This window comes from Aquarana catesbeiana, linkage group LG04, assembly GCF_042186555.1.
Source record: "Aquarana catesbeiana isolate 2022-GZ linkage group LG04, ASM4218655v1, whole genome shotgun sequence".
NCBI lineage: Eukaryota > Metazoa > Chordata > Amphibia > Anura > Ranidae > Aquarana > Aquarana catesbeiana.
Genome location: NC_133327.1, coordinates 64,570,293 through 64,579,959, shown reverse-complemented (window position 1 = coordinate 64,579,959; position 9,667 = coordinate 64,570,293). Strand labels below are relative to the sequence as shown.

The window sequence follows — 9,667 nt, the reverse complement described above, 5'->3', positions numbered from 1 at the left end:
TGTAAAGGCAAATAAACTAGGCCACGATGTAACCATCTTCAAGGGCAAGGTGGGGGAAATGGAGCTGCCAGTCAAAAGAGTTGACATAATATTCATTGAATGGATCAGTGCTTTGCGGGGGTGCTTTGCAGGCACTTTGCGGGGGGGCGGCAAAAGGCCCCCCCCCGTGAACGGCACCTGCGCCCTCTTCCCTCACAACAGGGCCACCAGGAGTACAGCTTAGGAGTGGCGTCGCGTGTGCGGAGGGAGCCAGAAAGCCGTCAAGCCGCCCCTGTGAAGCCTTGCTTCTCTCTCTGAATGGCCCTCTGCTGTGGCCAATTATGGGGAGGGAAACAGCGGGCAGGAAGCTGGGAGGCGGCGCAGGGAAAACAATTAGAGCCGCTCTCTCTCTCTTCTCTCTTCGGCTGACAGAAAGGGGAGTGGGGGCGAGCGGGGGAGTTCTCTGATAAATTGAGCAGCAGCGTTGTGACAGGGAGAGGAGAGATGCGGCTGTCTGTGTATCTCCCCCGCTCGCCCCCCTCCCCTTTCTGTCAGCCAAAGAGAGAGAGAGCGGCTCTAATTGGTTTCCCTGCGCTGCCGCCCAGCTTCCTGCCCGCTGTTTCCCTCCCCATAATTGGCCACAGCAGAGGGCCAATCAGAAGACTCTGGGGGCATCATGGGAAAAGTAGTCCCTGAACAGTGGCGGCCCCTGTGTGTCCACAAACATGCTACAGCCCCCAGCATGCATGCACTCTGCTGGGGGGTGTTACAGGAGGAGAAAAAGAGAGTACTGTGCTGGGGGAAGCCAGAGAGGGAGCCACACTGTACCCGCACCACCAGAGAGCCACGCTGTACCCGCACCACCAGAGAGCCACGCTGTACCCGCACCACCAGAGAGCCACGCTGTACCCGCACCACCAGAGCCACGCTGTACCGCACCACCAGAGAGAGAACCACGCTGTACCTGCACCACCAGAGAGCCACGCTGTACCCGCACCACCAGAGAGCCACGCTGTACCCACACCACCAGAGAGCCACGCTGTACCCGCACCACCAGAGCCACCCTGTACCCGCACCACCAGAGAGCCACCCTGTACCCCCACCACCAGAGAGCCACCCTGTACCCACACCACCAGAGCCACCCTGTACCCGCACCACCAGAGAGCCACGCTGTACCCGCACCACCAGAGAGCCACGCTGTACCCGCACCACCAGAGAGCCACGCTGTACCCGCACCACCAGAGAGCCACGCTGTACCCGCACCACCAGAGCCACGCTGTACCCGCACCACCAGAGAGCCACCCTGTACCCGCACCACCAGAGCGCCACGCTGTACCCGCACCACCAGAGAGCCACGCTGTACCCACACCACCAGAGCCATGCTATACCCGCACCACCAGAGAGAACCACACTGTACCCGCACCACCAGAGCCACGCTGTACATGCACCACCAGAGAGAACCACACTGTACCCGCACCACCAGAGCCACGCTGTACCCACACCACCAGAGAGAACCACATTGTACCTGCACCACCAGAGAGAGCCACACTGTACCCGCACCACCAGAGAGAGCCACGCTGTACCCGCACCGCCAGAGAGAGCCACGCTTTACCCGCACCACCAGAGAGCCACGCTGTACCCGCACCACCAGAAAGAAAGCCACATTGTTCCCGCACCACCAGAGAGGGAGCCACACTGTACCTTCACCACCAGAGAGCCACGCTGTACTCACACCACCAGAGAGAGAGCCACGCTGTACCCGCACCACCATAGAGAGAGCCACGCTGTACCTGCACCACCAGACAGGGAGCCACGCCACCAGAGAGAGCCACGCTTTTCCCGCACCACCAAAGAGAGAGCCACGCTGTACCTGCACCACCAGACAGGGAGCCACGCCACCAGAGAGAGCCATAAATGTTGTAATGTTCTGTTTCAAACATCACTTTATTAAAAATAAACCTAATGGCTTTTTTTTCGGAATATGTTCAAATGTTTGTTTCCATTTGAATTAATGTACAAATGTCTGAGGTATTTCATTATATATGTGTACATACTGTATAAACATGTACAACTGCACATGTATCGGTTTATAGTAGAATGTACAATAATATGTGGAGCACAGCATATTATTGTGGTGCAGTTTAGTCCATAAAAGCGCTACAGTTTGCAGTGCACCCAATGCACCACCTCTCCCACATAAATCTCTTGCCATAGCTGCCAAATAAAAATTATAGAATAAGCCCCATGTTAACAACATCATGCCATAAGGCGCAAGGGCAGAGGCAGAAGTAGTTGTCAAAGGGTGAGCAACATCTGTAGCCACAAGTCAAGGTAGTGGTCAAGGTGCAGCATCCAGAGGCTGTGGGCATGCTATACCCCTAGATCACTTGGAGGACATGGTAGAGTGGCTAATCAAGCCTTCAAGTTATTCTGAGCCTAGGAGACAGGAGAGGATGATAAAACCTTCATCAGCATCTAGTTATGCCTTCTCAACCACGGTTACTCTTGACATTGCCTCACAACTGACATAGAGGAGTCAGCCGAGTTATTTCAGCACAATATCAGCCATTTGATGCAAGACAATGAGTAGCAAAAAACTGCATATGAGGTTGAAGAGGAAACCAGTAGGAGCATGGAGGAAGGTTTGGCTTGGAAAACCAATTGGTGCAGATATACCTGCAACTGTAGCCTACTGCCAAGTTGGCTCTGGAGTTGAGGAGGGTGCCAGATATAGCTGAGGAGGAACGTGAGAGAGAGGTACAACATCAGCAAGGCAAGGTGTTATCCAGAGGCAGGTCGCAGAGGAGTGGAGGAACTGGTCATCCTATTCCATTAGATGGAAGAGCTCCATGGGACTGGGCACTGTTTTGGAAGCTCCAAAAGGCTCAGCTATGAGGAACAAGCTGAAAATGTGGCTCTGTGGTGCAATGGATAGCGCATTGGACTTCTAGAAAGTGTAGTAATTCAAAGGTTGTGGGTTCGAGTTCCACCAGAGTCAATTTTTGGTAACACATATTCATAATTCTCCCACCATACAAGACTCTGGGCCAGCCACATCTGGAGTATGTTGTCCTCCCTTGCATGGAGCCCCAGACTGAGTAGGTTGATAGTTATTTTGTATTTGTTCCATTGGCGAATAATTGTTGTCACCCTTTCACCAAGCTGCTTGCAATGGTCTTGTAGCCCATTCCAGCCTTGTGTAGGTCTACAATCTTGTCCCTGACATCCTTGGACAGCTCTCTGGTCTTGGCCATGGTGGAGAGATTGGAATCTGAATAATTGCTTCTGTGGACAGGTGTCTTTTATACAGGTACCAATCTGAGATTTGGAGCTCTCCCTTTAAGAGAGTGCTACTGATGTCAGCTTGTTACCTGTATAGAAAACACCTGGGAGACAGAAATCTTGCAGATTGGGTATCAAATACTTATTTCACTCATTAAAATGCAAATCAATTTAAAACTTTTTTGAAATGTGTTTTTCTGGATATTTTTGTTGTTGTTCCGTCTCTCACTGTTAGAAAACACCTACCATTAAAATTATAGACTGATCATTTCTTTGTCAGTAGGCAAACTTACAAAACCAGCAGGGGATCAAATACTTTTTTCCCTCACTGTAAGTATTTAGACAGTGTTCTAGTTTTCCTGGCATTACAGAAAGGGTTGGTCTGGTTTTGTCACCCTCCAGTCGAATAATTCAGGTAACTGTTCAATTAACTGACAAAACGCAACTAAGTAATACAAAAAAGGTTGCATAGCTTAAGCAAGGATGCTGATATACTTTATAGGCTGTAACACAGCTAAAACTTCCTTTAGCAAAAGTGCTTACAAGCAATGTAAGTGGTATAAGTTATTACACAAACAAAGTTATTACACAAACAAGGAAGGATCTGGCTCTGTGGCACAATGGATTGTGCATTGGACTTCTAGGCTCTCTAGCAATTCAACATTTGTGGGTTTGAGTCCCACCAGAGTTCTGTTTTGGTCACGTCGTTACATGGAAATTGCTCCCATGTTGAAAATCAAGATAGTCTTCCAATAAGCCAAAATCAAAAAACCTGCATGTTGATGCCCTTATTTTGCAATGAGAAAGGAGCTAAAATGCAGCCTAGGATCTAATCATAATATTGTGTTGTGTTCACCCCTCTACTACATCATGGTGATTGACAGAACACCATACCCAGATTATGTGATCTTCTTATTGTATCACTGACACTGTTTGCATTTAAACAGAACGGAATGAGCTAAAACACATTTTGAAAATAGTTCATAAAGGCTTTCATGCATTTTCAGTTCCATGGAAGTCAATAATTATCCATGACAATGCATGTATGATGCTTTTTTATTTATTTATTTATTTATTTTTGCATTTTCAACCTCTGGTAGAAGCCTAAATAGTAAAAACCGGCCAACATGAAAAAACACAGGATGCATGAAAATGCATTAAAAAAGCATGCAAATAAAACATATTAAACAAATGAAAACGAAAATACAAAGATGTGAACCTAGCCTAACGGGGTTAGCCGTGGGACAAATAAGGCACATGGTCTTGCCATTAAAGAAAAACTCCTCTAAGACCCCATTAAAACATTTACATTTTAATGTCACAGTGGTGTAGTGGTTAGCATTCTCACCTAGCAGTAAAAAGGGGTTGCTGGTTTGAATCCCAACCACAACGCTACCTGCCTGGAGGTTGCATGTTCTCCCTCTGCCTGTGTGGGGGTACTCCAGTTTCCTCCCACACTCCAAAGACATGCTGGTAGGTTAATTGGCTTCTATCTAAATTGGCCCTAGTATATGAATGTGGGTTAGGAACCTTAGATTTGTAAGCTTCTTGAGGGCAGGGACCAATGTGAATGTACAATGTATATATAAAGTGCCGTGTAAATTGACGGTGCTATATAAGTACCTTAAATAATAATGTGTGTGACGGAATGAGCTAAAATGCATGTGTCATCATAAAGCATAATAGTAACATATCATTACATGGGAAATCCTCTCACTGTGAAAATATTGTCTGTGCCCTAGAATTTTTTGGTGGAGCAAACTCCTACCCAGTGGTGTCTGCATAGTTCTAGCTTCAAATCAAGAGGAGCAGAAAAGGAGATGTGGCACATACAAAGGTAAGTAAGTGACCAGCGAACAGTAATGCTGGAATGTTTCCTAATCCCATTGACCCCCACACTGAATCAATAATTTACCCCAATGACACCAACAATTTCCTCCCACTGACACAGATGGGGCACCATTCCTCTCACTAATTCCCCTGACACTAATAATAGGACACAATTCTATCCAAGAATTACCCTGGTGAATTTTCCCTGTCACTAATATCATCATTTTGAAGTTATTCTTCCCCCTGTTGACCTCTGTTACTGTGGCAGAAATTATATATATTACATCAAGAATCTCACACAGACACATGTTCTGTGGAGGATAGTTTGAGTCGAACATATACATAGGAAAATAATACTGTAGTCAAATAATCCTGAGAACTATGCAGCATTAAGTTTTTCCACCAATGCTGGGAACGTCTCTGGTGATGGCCCAGACAAAAAGGCATATCCTGGTCCTCCAGATTTGAAGCTAGGTGTTTGGTTAACAACACCCTAACCCGTGTAAAAAACAAGGCTGCAAAGCCTAAACTAGATGACCAAAATACTTCATGGGCTGTAACACTCCAAGGACAAGTTTTCTTTACAGCAAATCTAAAGTCACCTTTTAAAATATACAATTAGAAGTTACCTGACATAGAAGACACTCACCTGTTCTACTGCCTACGTCAGGATAGGACACAGCAGAGATCTAATGGCCAGTACAAGGAAACACAGCATGAAATCTCTGGAAATGTGTTGGATGTAAAGTTTTAGGTCTGCACCCTTATGCCGCGTACACACAAGCGGACTTTATGGCAGACTTTGCCCGGCGGACTTTTCGACGTACTTTACGACAGACTTTCCGAATGAACAGACTTGCCTACACACAATCCACCAAAGTCTGTCGAATTCGTACGTGATGACGTACGACCGGACTAAAACAAGGAAGTTCATAGCCAGTAGCCAATAGCTGCCCTAGCGTGGCTTTATGTCCGTTGAACTAGCATACAGACGGCGGACTTTTCGACCGGACTCGATTTCGACGGATTAATTTAAAACATGTTTCAAATCTAAGTCCGTCCAACTTTTGAGAAAACAAAGTCCGCTGGAGCCCACACACGATCGAATTGTCCGACCAAATCCCGTCCGCCGGGCAAAGTCTGCCGTAAAGTCCGCTCGTGTGTACGCAGCATAAGTGCAATTTATTTTAAAACGTATGGCTCCACAGACCCAATGTCTATTCTGATCAAACTAAATCAATAAACTTTCTTTTCTTTTTTTTTTTTTTTTAAGTCCACGCCATTTTTGTAAGTATTCTATGCCAAACATGTCAGTTGTAATGTTCACTTTCACCTGCTATGCTGATGTGTTGTAACAGCTTTATCATAGAACCACAATAAAGTGCTTTACAAATAATAGTACTATAAGAGGTGGATCTTGGGACAAATAAGGCATGACACTTATGGAAGGCTCGAGAATTACATATATTATACATGGCTTAGTTCTTTCCCCATGCAAGCTCAAACTCTTTGAACATTATTCAGAAGCATACTGTTATTGGAAATAGAACTCACACGTGTTATATCTTGCTAGTACTGTACAGTCGCCTTACTAAGCACACCACAGAAACATTCACTTTGCTGTCTTGCTAAGGACTTGCATATTATGCAGTATCATATAAAAAACATCAATGATAGCAAAAAATGTTGCAATGTTCTGTTTCAAACATCACTTTATTAAATATAAACCTAATGGCTTTTTTTTTCGGAATATGTTCAAATGTTTGTTTCCATTTGAATTAATGTACAAATGTCAGGTATTTCATTATATATGTATATACTTTATAAGCATGTACAACTGCACATGTATCGCTTTATAGTAGAATGTACAATAATATGTGGAGCACAGCATATTATTGTGGTGCAGTTTAGTCCATAAAAGCGCTACAGTTTGCAGTGCACCCAATGCACCACCTCTCCCACATAAATCTCTTGCCATAGCTGCCAAGTAAAAATTCTGGAATAAGCTCCATGTTAACAACATCATGCCATAAGGCGCAAGGGGAGAGGCAGAAGTAGTTGTCAGGGGGTGAGCAACATCTGTAGCCACAAGTCAAGGTAGTGGTCTAGGTGCAGCATCCAGAGGCTGTGGGCGTGCTATACCCCTAGATCACGTGGAGGACGTGGTAGAGTGGTTAATCAAGCCTTCAAGTTATTCTGAGCCTAGGAGACAGGAGAGGATAATAAAATAGTCATCAGCATCTTGTTATGCCTTCTCAACCACGTGTACTCTTGACATTGCCTCGCAACTGACTTAGAGGAGTCAGCCGAGTTATTTCAGCACAATATCAGCCACTTGATGCAAGATGATGAGTAGCAATAAACTGCATATGAGGTTGAAGAGGAAAGCAGCAGTAGGAGCATGGAGGAAGGTTTGGCTTGGAAAACCAATTGGTGCAGATATAACTGCAACTGTAGACTACTGCCAAGTTGGTTCCGGAGTTGAAGAGGGTGCCAGATATAGCTGAGGAGGAAAGTTAGAGAGAGGTACAACATCAGCAAGGCAAAATGTTATCCAGAGGCAGGTCGCAGAGGAGTGGAGGAACTGGTCATCCTATTCCATTAGATGGAAGAGCTCCAAGGGACAGGGCACTGTTCGGGCAGCTCCAAAAGGCTCAGCTATGAGGGGCCCATTACAGATGTGGCTCTGTGGCGCAATGGATAGCGCATTGGACTTCTAGAAAGTGTAGCAATTCAAAGGTTGTGGGTTCGAGTCCCACCAGAGTCTCTTTTTGGTAACACATATTCATAATTCTCCTACCATACAAAACTCTGGGCTGGCCGCATCTGGAGTATGCCGTCCAGATCTCAGAAATAGTCCTCAGGAAGGATGAACTGGAGAGGGTCCAGAGAAGTGCAACAAAGCTAATAAAGGGACTGGAGGATCTCAGTTATGAGGAAAGACTGCAAGCATTGAATTATTCTCTCTGGAGAAGAGATTCTTGAGAGGGGATATGACTTCAATGTACAAATACTGTACTGGTGACTCCGCAATAGGGATAAAACTTTTCCACGCAAGGGAATTAAAAAAAAACGCGGCCATACACTAAAATTAGAAGAGAAGCGGTTTAACCTTAAACTGTGTAGAGGGTTCTTTACTGTAAGAGCAGTAAGGATGTGGAATTCTCTTCCACAAGCAGTGGTTTCAGCAGGGAACATCGATAATTAAAAAAAAACGATTCGATTGGCACCTAAACGACCACAACATACATGGGTATACAATGTATTATTAACATAAAAACACACACACAGGCTGGACTTGATGGACTTCTGTCTTTTTTCAGGCTTACCAACTATGTATATAAGGGCTCATTTACACCACTTGTGGTGCGCAAAATGGGAATTTCTACAAGTGTTTTGCGCATTGTCCTCTGTTAGACACAATGGGGTGCCATTCATTTTTCATGGCACCCCAAAGGCTTCCAGCAAAATGAGCACTTTTGCGGCCACCAAACTGTACGCTATTGCGCTACCATAAAATTTGATGCAATGTGATGTTAACAGTCGCTTTACTTTTTGCGCTTTCTCACTTACCTGCCCCTGGATCCAGCACTGTCCTCACCTGAGCCAATTGTTAAAACAGCTTTGGGTCCAGGAACCAACATCTTGACTAGGCAAAACCGGCAATGAAGCCTTGCAGCTTCACAGCTGGCTTCCAACTGTGCATGCGCGAGCTGCGCTGTGGTTTGTGAATGGTCCCGCAGTCTTCCGGGAATTGTGATGTGTACCAGAAAGCTTTGGGGGAGGGACAGGGACTGAACTTTTTCTCAGCTTGCCACAGCAATCTGACTGGAAGTGGGGGAGCGAGTATCTGTCAAAAAATGAAGTGCCAAGCATAAAGGAGGAGGGGGGAGGTGGAAGAGCAGAACTTTTGGGTGAAGTTCCAGTTTGAGTAAACATAGGCAATTCAAAAACTTAGTTACAAAGTGGGTGGTTATATTTTTGGTTATTGGCTTTAAAATGTCAAGAACATTTTTTAGAAAATAAAAAAATATATTTTTTAACTGCCTGGTGAAAGAATAGTGCAGAAAAGTGATTTCCCCCCGCCCGCCTGGCCTCTATGTAAAAAAATATAAGGACTGTATGAGATAATGTATAGAAATAAATGACAGGACACACATATAGAAGCTATCAATGCAATATCAAGAGAAGGCTACGTACAAAAGAAAAAAAGAAAGCTACAGAGAAGATTATGGCATATTGTTTAATATCATCTTTAAAGCTGAAGTTTATTCTGCTTATACTTTGCTTTCTCCAATCCCCCCCCCCCTCAACAACATGCTATAGAAGTTTTTAAGCTGAACTCTGGCCAAAAATGTTTTTGATCATTTGTGCTATAAAAATAACAGAACAATAATGAAGGGAGTACAGTGTGTGACCCTCAATACTTCAGGTTGGCTCTGTGGCCCAATGGATAGCACATTGGACTTCTAGTAAATGTAGTAATTCAAAGGTTGTGGGTTCAAGTCTTACCAGAGTTACTTTTTGTTCACATGCATAAATCATAGTATCAGGTCAGTCCCTCATCCTGGCAGAG

At 45.0% G+C, this 9,667-nt stretch overlaps 2 non-coding genes across 2 annotated transcripts; both read left to right on the top strand.

Moving 5' to 3' along the window:
* The first annotated feature begins 2,892 nt into the window (after nucleotides 1-2,892).
* TRNAR-UCU (transfer RNA arginine (anticodon UCU)) lies at nucleotides 2,893-2,977 on the top strand. Its single transcript is given in 2 exon segments — nucleotides 2,893-2,929; nucleotides 2,942-2,977. It is a non-coding gene; the product is annotated as a tRNA-Arg (tRNA).
* A 4,796-nt stretch (nucleotides 2,978-7,773) lies between these two features.
* Nucleotides 7,774-7,858, top strand: TRNAR-UCU (transfer RNA arginine (anticodon UCU)). The gene is given in 2 exon segments: nucleotides 7,774-7,810; nucleotides 7,823-7,858. It is a non-coding gene; the product is annotated as a tRNA-Arg (tRNA).
* The last annotated feature ends 1,809 nt before the right edge of the window (nucleotides 7,859-9,667 follow it).